At 53.1% G+C, this 14,299-nt stretch overlaps 1 long non-coding RNA gene across 1 annotated transcript; it reads left to right on the top strand.

Moving 5' to 3' along the window:
* Positions 1-2,141: 2,141 nt before the first annotated feature.
* On the top strand, positions 2,142-9,044 carry LOC119625682 (uncharacterized). The gene is made up of 3 exons (XR_005241834.2): positions 2,142-2,638; positions 7,287-7,375; positions 8,852-9,044. It is a non-coding gene; the product is annotated as an uncharacterized lncRNA (long non-coding RNA).
* The last annotated feature ends 5,255 nt before the right edge of the window (positions 9,045-14,299 follow it).

Below are 14,299 nucleotides of genomic sequence, written 5' to 3' on the forward strand. Positions count from 1 at the left end.
GATAACACAATTTAACATGCAGAGGTCAATACTTCTCAGTTTTTTTTAAAAAATGGAGCTAGTCAAGACTATTTTAAATTCCTATTTTGATAAGGCAAGACTCTCCAGGAAAATCGTTCTTTCTTTGTGTGTTTGTTTTTAGGGTTAGTGGTACATCCAGACATCATTGCAGCACACTAGAAAGCTTCTGTCATTAAACATGCCGTATTGGTATGTGCAGACTCAGACGAGCTGAACAGAATGGAAAGTCCAGAAACAGACTCCATAAAATGGAAACTTAGGATACAGTAAAGATGGTGTGACAAATCACTGGACAAAGGACAGACCCCTAAATAAAAGGGGTGACAGTTATCTTTTGCTACAAAGCCAAACACCGCAAAACTTCCGGGCTTAGAACCACAATAACAATTGTTTCTCATCAGACTCAGGGTTGCTTGGGCCATTCCTCTGGTCCCGAGGCTCGGTCTCATTGGAGAAGGAGTGGAAGCAGCCCTTGGAATGGCGGAGAACGTGGCAGTTGCCCCACAAGGCAGTTGCTGCAGCCAGCAGGCTGGGGCTGGCAGGCGTGGGAGTGTGAGACAGGACTGGCAAGCAGGACGTCCCTCGGGTGCTGGCAGAAAGGGCACTGCATGTGGGAAGTCACTCCCATGGAACCCTGCCTGCCCACAGCAGCTGCAGATGGGAAGAGAGGGCTGCCCAGTGCAACCATGACGGTCGCCCCTTCTTCCTGCAGCACCCCCAGTGTCACCTCTGCTAACTGGCAGAGGAGAACATTGACAAAGTCCAATGCTATGATCACAGAGCAAGGCGGAGAACAATGACTTTGGAGCTGAGAGACAAAAAGGCTCTAACCCAGCTATCGTAGGACACTGAGCTTCCACCTGCACCTTCCACGCACATGTGAAATTCAGAACAAGCAAGCAGCCCTGTGTTTCCGCCTCCCAAGATACAGCCACACTTCAGACCAAGAAGGGGTTTCTCACACCCTGCCCACAATGAGGCACAGTCCCTAAGTCACTGTGTATGCGGGGCTCTGAGTGACTCCTCAGGTTCCATCACAGCGCTGCTGAATATTCTGTCCCCTGAAGACTAAATTGTAACGTTACCCATTGACACCTGTATAGAAAGTAAAAAAAAATGGAAAGAAGGAAATAGCACAAACCAACTAACACGTGTGTGTAACCAGGAAAGTGAAAGTGAGTAAAGCTACTGCAGCCCTTCCTTTGCTAATGGAGGGCACAGCTGTGGGTAATGTCTGTGGCTTCCTTCTTCCCAAACCCATTCCATTGTCCCCTGCCCTCACACAGACCTGAGCTGGTCAAGTTTCTTTTTTAAAAGTGGTTTTATAGAGACAAGCTCTCTCTCTGTAACCCAGGCTGGAGTGCAGTGGAAAAATCATGGTTCACTGTAACCTTGAACTCCTGGACTCAAGTGATCTGCCCACCTTGGCCTCCTAAAGTGCTGGGATTATGGGCATGAAGCCACTGCACCTGGCCTCAAGTTTCTCCTATCTGTGTTGTGACTCAAACCATCATTCGTAACTACTCTGATTCTTCAACTGTCCTGCCTTTTTTGGTTGCTAGAATTTCCCATGAGCCATTACCATTGGGTATGGAAATACCAGAGCAGCCCCCAGGTTCTTGTCCCCATTGCGTAGTGAAGCCTTGGTGACTGGGCTCAATCTCTCCAGCCAGGAGAGGAACCCTTTTGCCTCCCATTGCTTCAGTGGCCTGGGGAGCCCCAGATGGCCAGGGAAAATCTCATCTTCCAATGCACTGGAACCATTGCCAGATTTCCTCTGGGGAAGCATTCCCTCGTGGAAACTAAGACCTCCAAACAAGCAAAACTCAAAGTTTCTGGGGCAGGAAGCAAACATTCTATGCAAGGGTTACTAGGTGTGAAGAGGAGCCCCTGCCACATGCACACCTAGCTGCAGACCCCTGCTGGGGAGGAGCCAGGACGACGTGGTGGTCCCTGGTTCACAGCACGCCCCGCTCCCTGTGAGACAGAGCCCGGGCCTTCCAAGGCCGTGTCCCCAGGTGGCGCTGTGCTGCGGCTGCAGTGAGCCATTCCACCTCTACATTAGGCTGCTGCTGTCTCGTGATGGTGGATGGATAGGAAGACAAGTTAGGGTCTGGATTTCTTTTTCTCCTTGGGGGCTTAATTCTAGGTTTTGAACATGTAAAATACTTGTATGGCTCAAAAGTCAAAACCCAATGCAAAGGTATTTTCATCCCCTCCCCACTTCTTATCGCACCCCACAGAGCTCTATGCTCATCATTTTTGTGGGTTCCCAGGTTCGTCGTGCCCTGTTTCCGTCTGCAGAATTAAAGGAAGATGTTCAGACACCATCGCCTGGCCGTTCATACACAAAACAGCTTGCGGTGTGTGCTGCCCCGCCTCCTGCCACTTCACTAATGGCCGCCCATTACCCATTTATTGACTCTCAGCTCCAAACCTCCCTGTCCTGCCCTCGCTGTGTGAGGACAAGGCTGAACTCTGTGTCATTACCAGCTGGCCAGAGGTGCCCTTCAACCCAGGTCTCTTCGCCAACCAGGCTGAAATCCTTTTGAGCAACCACTACACCAGCTCCGAGGTCAGGGTCTTTGGTGCCCCAAAGGTTCTGAAGAACTTGGAGGTGAGTGGTATGTGCATGCCTCAGGCCAGGCCGGAGTCAGGGGCATTAGGAGGGCCCTGGAGGAAGAGGGAATGTGGCGTGGATGTCCTGGGCCAGCTCTCTTTAAAATTTATTTTTACAATTATAATTTTTAAATTGAAGTACTCTTTCCGTAGCACTATTGCTGTCTCTCAGGCTGCGAGATTGTATTAATTGATCCGACCTCTGCTGGTCTTCCCCAGCTATAAGTTAAGCTTTTGGGGGCAGCACTGAGAACCCAGAAAAGGTGCCAGTGAGCGTGTGGTGCGTGGCATGGCCGAATTCAGTGCAGGAGCATCCGCCACAGAGCAGGGAGGAAAGCCCTAATCCCTGCTGGGACAAGTCCCCTCTCTCCAGGCCTCACTTCCCCCATGACTAAGTCGTGGGGTGGGGTTGCGGGGTGAATGATCCCTCAGGCCTGGAGCCTAGCAGGCTGGGAAGAGTTCTGGGGTGAGAGAACCAAGGAGTTCCTCAGCATTTCCACCTGCTCATCCTCCTGCCTTGCTGCAGCCAGCGTGACGGCATGTTCTCCCGCAGAGGCAGGGAATGCCCAGCATCGCCGATGAGGGAGGAGGGCCGGCCCGCTGGCGGCTGCTGGAGACCAGCCATGAGCAGAGCTCGGGCTGCTGCCTTGGAGAGCTGGTGCTTGGTGATATTTCGTGTTGGTTTAGCCTTTTTTAAAGCAGCACTTGATTAGAATTGAATAAACTTGAATTTGATTCTGACATTCATATTGATTTGTCCTTCCCTCAAAAAACACCCTGAGTACGTACAGGGCTTCCCGACTCTGCAGACTACATGCCGTCCATGAGCAGTGCCCAGGTGTCATTACCTGCCCATGAGGTGTGACCTGGGCAGGGGTCCCCACTCCATACCCTTGGGCCCCAGGAGGGAAGCCCAGCGTGTCAGGCTGAAGCAGGGGTGCTTCCAGAGATGGGCCATGCAGAGCAGCCCTCCCGCCTCAGGGTCCCGAGGCCCCACTCAGTGGTCCCTCCACTCTGCAGAATGTGCACCCCCGGCTCTGATGTCTCTCCCAGGTGAAATCCAGGTCCCGGCCATGCTGGCCTTGGTGAAGGAGAAGTCTCTTGGGTGGCCCAGCTTCATCACATACACAGTTGGCGTCTCGGACCCCGCAGCCAGCAGCTGGGGGTCTCTGTCCACTACCCTGACCTTCTCCAGCCCTGAGACTAACCAAGCCTTTTACCTCTCTTTTCCCACCTGTTTCCTCTCTCATCTCACCTCCCAAATAAAACTCTGTTGAGATTTTGACTGGAATTTATTTTTTTCTTCAAGCCCATTTTTTTTTTTTTTTCTCATCGATTGCAGTTTTGTTGCAGCTGTTGCATTAGTCTGCTCAGGCTGCCTTAACAAAACCCCACAGCCTTAACAAAACCCCATAGCTTGGGCGGCTCCAAAACAGATGATTTGTTTCCTCACAGTTCTGGAGGCTGCAAGTCCGTGAGCAAGGTGCTGGCACATTTGGTTTCTGGTGAGGGCGCTCTTCCGGGCTCACAGACTGCTGTCTTCTCACTGTGTCCTCCCATGCCCTTTCCGCTGTGTGCACAGAGAGAGGACACATGAGCAAGGTGTCTCTGGTGTCGTGTCTTCTTTTTTGAGATGGAGTCTCACTCTGTTACCCAGGCTGGAGTGCAGTGGTGCCATCTTGGCTCACTGCAACCTCCACCCCCAGGGTTCTAGCAATTTTCCTATCTCAGCCTCCCAAGTAGCTGGGATTACAGGCACCTGCCACCACACCTGGCTATTTTCGTATTTGTAGTGGAGATGGGGTTTCGCCATGTTGGCCAGGCTGGTCTCGAATTCTTGACCTCAGATGATCCACCTGCCTTGGCCTCCCAAAGTGTTGGGATTACAGGCGTGAGCCACCGCACCTGGCCTGCTGTCACCTTTTCTTATAAGCCCCCGTTCTTATAAGGACATGAATTCTCTCAGATCGGGGCCACACCTTGTGACATCATTTAACCTTCATTCCTTCCTTACTCCAGACACAGCCACCTGAGGGTTAGGGCTTCAGCACAGGAATTTTGGAGGAACATAAACATTCCGCCCATGATACTATTTGAGGTCTTTTTTCAGTTCCTTCAGTAAGATTAATTGGTTTATTTTTTAGAGACAGGGTCTTGCTCTGTCACCCAGGCTGATACGCAGTGGTACAGTCATCCCTCACTGCAACCTCGAACTTCTGGGCTCAAGTGGTTTTACCATGATAGCCTCTTAAGTAGCTGAGACTGTAGGCACACCCAGGCTATAACTAATTTATATAGGATCCTTTGCTTTTCATATTAAACGTATTCCTAGGTACTGATGGGAATGTAAAACATTGCTATTTATAACAGCTAAAAAGCAGGTACAACTCACATGTCCATCCACTGATAAGTGAGTAAACAAATGTAGTTTATCCGTGTATTAGAATATTATTCAGCTATAAGAAGGAATAAATTAATGACACTTGCTGCAACATGGGTGCTAGGTGAAGGAGGCCAGTTGCAAAAGACTGCATGTCATATGATTCCATTTCAATGAAATGTCCAGGCTGGGTGCAGTGGCTGATGTCCAAAACTGCAGCACTTCAGGAGGCTGAGGCAAGAGGATCACTTCAGGAGTTTGAGACCAGCTTGGGCAACATAGCAAGGTCCTGTCTCTACTAAAAGTTAAAAATTAGCTAGGCATGGTGGCGTGAGCCTATAGTCCCAGTTACTTGGGAGGATCCTGTGAGTCCAGGAGTCAGAGGCTGCAGTGAGCTGTGATTACACCACTACACTCCAGCCTGGGCAACAAAGAGATAACCTACCTCAGAAGAAAAAAGAAAACATTATTCCTAGGGAAATAAGCCTGACACAGGAGGACAAACATTGTATCACTCCACTCTTTGGAAGTACCTAGAACAGGAAAATTCATAATGACAAAAATAGAACAGAGTGGGGTCGAGGGAGTGGAGAATTACTCTTGAAGGGGCACACAGTTTCTGTTTGGGATGATGGAAAAGCTCTGGAAATAATAGTAGTGATGTTTGCACAACATTGTGAATATATTTAATGATGCTGAGATGGACACGTAAAATGGTAAATTTTACGTATGTTTGATACTTTTTTAATAAATAAAAAATAGGAAACTGCTGAGTGAAAAAAAGTCAAAAATCAATGAGTGCCTAAAACCCATGAACTTGAAAATGAGGCTTCACATCACAAAAACCCCAGCTGCCTCTGCATCTGCCCCCTTCCCATGTGTCTCTGAGCCCCAAGCTGGTGGCCCTTTTGCTGTCAGCCCTCCCAGTGGCCGTGCTGGCCTTGGGGGCTCACCCAGCATAGGAGGCAAAAGGATAGAAACCCAGGGCTCCAGGCTGGGCTCGGTGGCTCACGCCTATCTCAGCACTTTGGGAGGCTGAGGCGGGTGGATCACCTGAGGTCAGGAGTTCGAGACCAGCCTGACCAATATGGCAAAACCCTGTCTCTACTAAAAATACAAAAATTACCCAGGCGTGGTGGCACGCACCTGTAATCCCAGCTACTTAGGAGGCTGAGGCAGGAGAATCGCTTGAACTCAGGAGAGGGAGGTTGCAGTGAGCTGAGATCACATCACTGCGCTCCAGCCTGGGTGGATGACAAAACGAGACTCCATCTCAAAAAAAAAAAAAAAAGAAAAGAAACTCAGGGCTCCACCCAGGCTGAGAGCTCCTGAGTTCTGGTGCTGAGCCTCCTGAGTTTCTGGAACTTCAGGCTCTGAATCTTGGTGGGGGCCAGAGATTTTTACTCAGTATGGGAGGACACATGAGTTAGGACTCATTTCTTGGCCCATAAGGCTATGCAAGCATCCCCTGGCAACTCCAGCCGGCTTTGCTGCTGAAGGAGGCTGTAGACAGAGAGTGCAGAGAAGCTGCCCAGGCACCCTCCCTCCCAAGTGGAGCAGGGCCTGGAAAGTCAGTAGCCTTCCTTTCTTCCCAACCTCAGTCGCTCTCACCCCTGTGGCCAATGTGGAAACTGGGATGCTGGGAAGCTTGCCCAGGCGCCTTTGACCCTGCAAGTCCCTGGAGCTCTGCCTTGGGTAGAGCTGCAGGCCCCTGAGCTGGCCAGGCTATGTCTCCAGGAGTGCCAAGGCAGGAAACTCACTAGAGAGCTGGAGCTTTAAGAAAACTTCATGCCTAGGCCCCATCTTCAGCGCCCTGGATTTCCTTGGTCTGGGAGAAGCACGGGTGTGTTGAAGGCTCACCCGATGATTTGAGTGTGTGGCCAGAATGGAGAAGCACACATTTCTGGATGCTCTCAGTGGAGGCCTTTGACCCAGGGCTTCTGCAGAACCAGGCAAGGAGCCTGCAGTTCCTGCCTTCCACTACCCACAGCCCTGGACAATGACAGGCTGGGCAAGAGAGGCACATATCGGTGGGCACAAAAGATCTATTTCTGTTCCTGCTGGGGGTGTTTCTGTGTAGGAAAATAAATCCCTTCTTTGTTCATCTGCAACAGGAATTAAAAGAAATTAAAGAATGTGTAAGCAGGAACTCAGTTGTATGTAAGAAAACCCAATTCCCTCTGAGAAAGAGAAAGAGCTGGAGTCCTTTAAAATTAACTGCCTGTTTTTCTGTGGCTGCTGAGCCTTATCTCTCCTCCTTTCCCAGGTATCGTGAAGACCCTGTTTCCCTAGCTGTGCAGCTGCAAGGTCACTAGACAGATAAACTCAAGTTGCAAAACACGTTTTCCTTGAAAAGTAAGAAATTATGTAATGCATGTTTCAATTGAGTGACTGTCTTTGTTTCTTACTTCTGTAGTATTCCCCCTGCACAAATCTCCCCTGACCCATGAAATGCTTAAAAGGTAACTTGACTCTTTGGAGTTCAGTCCTTTGGATGTTAATCCGACTGGGCCGGTGCAGCTAAATAATTAATAAATATCTTCCTGGCCGGGTGCAGTGGCTCACTCCTGTAATCCCAGCACTTTGGGAGGCTGAGGCCGGCGCATCATGAGGTCAGAAGATCGAGACCATCCTGGCTAACACGGTGAAACTCCGTCTCTACTAAAAATACAAAACAATTAGCCGGGCATGGTGGCGGGTGCCTATAGTCCCAGCTGATCAGGAGGCTGAGGCAGGAGAATGGCGTGAACTCGAGAGGAGGAGCTTGCAGTGAGCCGAGATCCCGGCACTGCACTCCAGCCTGGGCGACAGAGCAAGACTCCGTCTCAAAAAAAAAAAAAAAAAAAAAAAAAATTCCTCCTGAGCCCCATTGGTCTCTCTGATTCCTTAAAAATCCTGCAACACATCAAGGCCCAAAGCCAGCAGAATCATTCTTCCGCCTGGCCCTTCTAGTATGTTTGTGAATATGTTTCCTGGAGGAAGTTGTAGTTCTACTGTTCCCTCTGGAGGCAGGCAGGGCTGAGATCTGGAGGAGGCAGCGGCTCCCAGGAACGATGGGATCCCTGAGCTGCTCTGTCTACATGGGGTGCTGCGTTTTGGACAAAGGCAGGTTGCTAGTTAGCATATAGACCAGTCAGAGGAGGCCCAAGAAGGAGTTGCAGCTGTTCTGGGCTGCATTTGGGAACCTAAGGCTGAATGTGGCAGGTCTGTGGCAGTTGCCAGAAGCTGGCCCTGCAAGCCAGGGTGTGACCCTGCTGCTCTGTTCTCTCTGGGTCCCGTGGTGCTAGGAGGAGACTTCTGGATGCTTCCTTCCAGGCCTGGGACATAAAGTCAAGGGAAGAGGAGCATGCCCTGGTGGCCAGCCTGCCAGTGATGAGTGGCTCCAGTGGGGAGAGGCCTAGGGACCAGGGCTGGGTTCCAGAATCTGTTTGGCAAAGGATCTCTGGCCAGCCACTACCCTCAGAGAGCAGTTATGAAGGAAAACCAGGTCATGAAGCTGATACCTGCCCCACAGGAGCTCACAGACTCAGGGCCAGACAGCCCTGGCAATGAGGAGGGACCTCTGTGGCACTTGGGGCTGCAGCCACAGACTGAGACCGTGTCCATGGGGTGTGCAGTGGAGACTGACCCGGTCACGGGCAGCACAGGCGGGAAACCGCACCAGTCACAGGTGCCTGCAGGCCAGCTGCAGGTGGGTTTTGTTTTATGTTCTGCAGTTTCTCTTTTAATCTACAGTTTTACGACTCCAGTGTTTAACACACACACACACACACACACACAAGATCATGTACAAAAATGCTGATTCCTGTGTCTCTTCAAAACGTCTTGCAGCCCCAGGCCTCCATTCTGCCTGCTGTGGCAGCTGGAACCACAGGTGCTCCTTGGCAGGGCCACCATACCCTCCAGTACCAGCCCCTTACCTCATGCCTCTCAGGCAGATTTGGAGCATCTGCCTGACCAGGTAGGCCCGCAAGCCTGTGGCCCCTGGAAAAGATATAATAAATGCTGTTAGCTTCTGATTTGCTTTTCTTTTTGCTGAAGAGGTTTTATTGGGATAAAATTTGAATGGAAAAGCATCCCAGACAGAGGTACGGATGCACGGACAAGAAAGGCACCTGAGGTGTGGAGTGTATTGGTTCCACAGAATGGGTCCTCAGTGGTTTTACGATCAGGCAAGTTGGGAACACTGGTCCTAGTGTGCACGTCACCACAGGGGCTGCACAAATGGATTCCAGCAATGGGGAGGCCAGCAGGTGCCCATAGCACAGGTCCTGAAAGCACATCAGGAACACAGGTCTTGAAGGCACATCTTGAAGGCTTGCATCCTGTGGTCAGTGAGGACCCACAGAAAGATTCCTCTGGAAGCCAACTCGGCTAGGTGGTGTCAAGTGTGTGCAGCTTCCACCATTCTAGGGCACCCTAGAAGTCAGCCTTCAGCTTGGCCTGCTTCAGTATAGAGATAGTTTTTATTTTTTGTTTGTTTTTTGAGACGGAGTCTGGCTCTGTCGCCCAGGCTGGAGTGCAGTGGCCGGATCTCAGCTCACTGCAAGCTCTGCCTCCCAGGTTCCCGCCATTCTCCTGCCTCAGCCTCCCGAGTAGCTGGGACTACAGGCATCCGCCACCTCACCCGGCTAATTTTTTGTATTTTTTAGTAGAGACGGGGTTTCACCATGTCAGCCAGGATGGCCTCCATCTCCTGACCTCGTGATCCACCCGTCTCAGCCTCCCAAAGTGCTGGGGTTACAGGCTTGAGCCACCGTGCCCAGCTAGAGATAGTTTTTAACCCTTTGTTGTTCTGTTGGGACTCTGGACATCTAGATATCTGTGCAGGGGGGCTCATGAGGAGACCAGACCAACCTCACTGATAGGCCTAGATATGGCCTAGCCTGAAGCAGAAAGGGAACACAGTTGGGGCTGGGTGTTCGTTCAGCCTCCCTTGCAGAGATCACTGACAGAGTGGTCAGCTTGGCCAAGCTTCTGCAAGGGCTGGCTGTGATGTCTGGGAGGGAGGCAGTCCCCAGAGCAGAAATGCCTTCCCTGGGGTTCATATCCTTGCAGGGGAAAAACCGGCCATCCTCCCCTCAGAGCCTCCTTCATTGCAGCCCGTAGGAGGCGAGTGACCTGGGGGATCCGTGCCCAGGGCAAACCTCTGGGCTTTAGCTTAGCCCCACCTCAGAGAAATATTCACAGCCCTCACAGCCCTTCCGGAGGAGAGCCCTGCTGCAGGAAGACTCTAGGGCGGGGCCCAGCTGCGCGGTCCTGGGCTGTTGGTAACAGTACCCCAGGTTCCAAACTCTCTGTGCCTGGGGACAATTCCCTTCCCTGGTTGCAGCAGATTCCCACCCCGCCCTGCCCCACTGCCCGCCCCACGGGGAAGTGGCCCAGGAGTGGAGGCGTGGACAGGCATCCCGATGTCTCGAGTCGGGCTGTCGGGTCAGCCTGTACAGCACGGCCCGCGGAGGGCAGACAGGGCGCACGGGGCAGGCCCCAGGCTCCAGAGCAGCCGCTGACAGGCGGTCCAGCTGCGTCGGGTCTCCATGGAGACGGAAGCGGGGCCACATGGTGGTGAGCGGCGGGGGGCAGGGCTTCCAACGGCCATCAGCCCCGCCCAGCCTGGGCAAAGAGACAGAGCCCGGCCTGGGAGGCGGAGCCAGAGACCCCCGGGTAGAGCCTGATTTCTGCCGGCGGCCGGGGCAGCCTCCCTCCGGACGCTGCTGCCCCCACGCGGACGGGCGCCCTCTGCGGGTCCCTGCCCGGCTCAGCGCCTCCGGAGGCCTCACCCGGGCCCTCTCCGCTGGGTCCACAGGGGCCTCAAAGAGCTGGCCCAGACGCGGGATCACTCCCCTGAGCCTCCCGACCTTCCCATGGGTCCTTTGGAGCCCTGGGTTTTGGAGTTTGTCCTTCCTAAGTGCCTCTCGCACGGACGCGGCTGCTCCAGGACCACAGCGGACCGAGTGCGGCTGCGTCCCCTGCAGGCCACCCGTCAAGGGCACAGGAGAGAGGCGTCCCAAGCCACAGAGCCGCAGAGCTGCCAGGAGCTGACCCTCTGGGTGGGGAGAGGACACTAACTCGGGTCCTCTCCACTTCTCAAGGCTTCTTCTCACCTGCAGTGAACGGCTCCCGGCACCTCAGGGGCCTTCCTGTTTCATTGATGTCAACAAGTGATCATTGATCACCTCTGGTGTGCAGGGACAGAGAAGACAGACAACGCTGGCCCCCAGGTGGGCGAGGGAGTCTAGTCTATCAGTGAAGAAACTCCCCATAGACGTGGGGACTAGGAAGGAGACACCAGGAACAGTGAGGGTGGAAGATGGGGGTGACCCTACTGCAGATGCGGTGCTCAGAGAGGGTTTCTCTGAGGGGGTGACATTCACTAGATCGACCAAGGGATGGTCAGGGCCTGTGAAAGTCTTTTAAGAGAGGGAATGGCAGTGTCCAGTGGACTGTTTCAGGGATGGGAATAGGGCAGCAGGGTGGGGGGTGTGAGCCAGGCAGGCAGGGCCCAGACACCATGTGATGGGTGCAGGGGTGGGACCCATGGAGGCTCTGAGAAACGCCTGGGCCTCAGAAGACAGGAAAACAGGAAGACCCACTTCAAGGCCTGCACAACCTTCTAGAGTGCAGATGGTGAAAACGGCTCAGGCCAGAATTTGGTTTAGGTTTCAGAAAGGTGCTGGGTCCCTCATTCTCTTCTTGAGGCTAAAGGGCTCCAGCTCCTTGGGCCCTTTCCACACAGACATGGTTCTGGGGCCCCAGCTACATGGACACCTTTCTGATGTCTGCAGCCAGGCAGGGATTGTGGGCCAACCCGCCCCTTCCTTGGCCAAGTGGACAGATGAAGGGAGCCTCTGGGGGCAGGATTGCTGTACTAGAAATTAGACTTGGAGTGTAACCCAAACGGCCCACGGGCCCTGCCTCTTCTCTGGAGCTCAACTTCTTCAAGAAAACTGGAAACAAGGGGATGGCAAGACCAACTCTCAGGACCCTTGCCCTTCTACCCCATGATGCTTTTAGATGGTTCTCAGGGGCCATCTTTTTCAGGAAGAATTCTCAGGTTAAAGGAAAGTAAAGGGAGGAAACGTGTTTTGAGTGGCACTTAGATCAGGCTCTAGACTAGGTGTTGGTTTGGTGGGGTTTTTCTCCCACCCCATACCCCTTCACAAAACCTGAGTCCTGGCTAGGGCCAGGAATGAGATTCCTGTGTCTAGATTTTCATCATTCCATGTTGCACAGGAAGTCTAGGGGAAAGGAGACAGATATTAGCAAGTGTATAAAAGATAATTCAGCAAAAGCAAACCTAGAAGAGGAATGAAGATGGCGGGATTAGGAATGGCAAAGGAGGAGCTAGGGGAGAGGAGTTGGGGGCGGGGCTGGGACAAACAGAAAGGAGGTGGGAGAGGGGGCCAGGGAAATAAAGTCTAAGAGGTCAGTGGGGACCAGAAGCCACAGCCTTAGTGGGGGCATCAGGAGAGCAGCAAGCTACATCTACCTTGGAAAGATGGAGAGAAGACTGCCGTGAGCTGGGTTGGGAGGAAGGGGGAAGTGGCAGGGTAGAGGAAGCAGGGGACAGACAGGAGAAAAGAGATGGTGCCCTGGGCCAGGTGGCTGCCACCACTACCATTGCCAGAAGTGGAAAACTCTTTGCCTTCTCCTTACCCCTGTTGCTATGACACCCCCATTCTTTCTGCTCCCCCTTCTTTAGTAACAGGTGCTGGCAAGTAAGGAGTAGTCTGATACAAGTTTGCCAAGGAAACCCTCGGAGGTAGCTGTGAACCCACCAGGCTTGCCAAGTAGGGAGCTAAGAATCCTCAAGATTGGATGAGCAAATAAGCTCAGTGAGTGACAGTTCCATCAGCCTTCCCCAGAGTCACAGTAGGCGTCCACTGCCCCTGCAGGTCCCCAGGGTGCTCTACTGCTCTACTGGGTGGCCTCTCGGACCCAGAGCTGCACTTCCAATGCTCTGCAGACACACCTCGGACTTGAATCCCATCTCACTGATTCCACAAATATTGATTGAGGGCCTACTGGGTGCGAGGCCTCTGTGGCTGTCGGGGAGGCAAGGTCCCTGCTTCAGTGGGAGTGACAGGCGTAAAGCAGGATGACTTCAGAACCTGAGAAGGGGGACAAAGCAGAGAACTGGGAAGTGGCTGGGCAGGTGCGGGGCAGCCTGGGATGGGGTGAACAGCAAATCTTTGCCATCCTCTCCTGTCCAGATATCATAGGAAATGCTACCCGATCTCTCTTCAGCCTCAGTGTCCTCACCCGGACGGTGGAGTTGGAGCTTCCCCACCGCCTGGCCCTGCTCTCTGGGCTGTCTCTAGGAAGTTTGCCCTTTTCAGGCCTGCTTCCCACCCTCTATGGCTCTCAATTCCTCCCAAGAAGAATGTCCCCCTAAAAGGAGGCTGCTGGCCACAAAGGGAGATGAACAAGCCAAGGTAGCCTGACCTGCACTTGGGGCCACATGGCTCCTTAGACCTGGCCTGGGTGGACACTGGAAGGAGCTCTGTCTGTGGGTTTTGCCCTGGTGCCTGGAGCCCCTTCCCTATGGTGTCTTGACCCAGCCCAGCTCACTGAGCCTGGAGCCCTGGCTTCTGGAGAAGAGATGTCAAGGTCTACCACAGGGCACAGGCCAGAAACAACTTGTCCAATGTCAGTGAAAGCCAGGCCTGGGGAAGGCTCCTCTTCTCACAGGGCCGGCACTCCCAGAGGGGGCACGGCAGCAAGTTGGAGGCATAGACTCTGTGGGGCCCTTGGTGGGGAGCTCAAACAGGACCCACAGGGATCCTCTCTCTGGGGTTGCAAATTGGCATTGGGTGGAGGGAGATTCAGTATTGACACCTGGGGGACCCTCAACCCCAAAGTGGATTTAAAGGACAGCGGCACACTGGGGAGACAAGGGGCTCCACAATACTCCCGTGCTTGCCCCAGCCTGCTTCTTGCTTCCCGGTCCTGCTCTTTGTTGGGGAAGGAGAATCTTATATGATTGGTTGAACTCCAAGATAGTCCTTGGCCACTATCAGTAGTGTGCAGGGTCACTGTATATTCAAGGCTGTGCACACTGAGCCACCAGCCATGCACAAGGGCAGGGCCTTCTGGACCTTCCTCAGGCTCCTTAGGAACCCATGAGGAAGCTCCCTGATGGGTGCTGATGGGCATCTGCACCCATAGATTCACTGCCTGACATGGAAACACTGGGTTCCTGGGAAACTGGAACCTGCCTTATGAAAGCCCCCATTCCCACTACCCCCTCCATCCCTCCAGGCTGCTGCTGTGTCTTGC

The sequence above is a fragment of the Chlorocebus sabaeus genome, chromosome 22 (genome assembly GCF_047675955.1).
Source record: "Chlorocebus sabaeus isolate Y175 chromosome 22, mChlSab1.0.hap1, whole genome shotgun sequence".
Classification (NCBI taxonomy): Eukaryota; Metazoa; Chordata; class Mammalia; order Primates; family Cercopithecidae; genus Chlorocebus; species Chlorocebus sabaeus.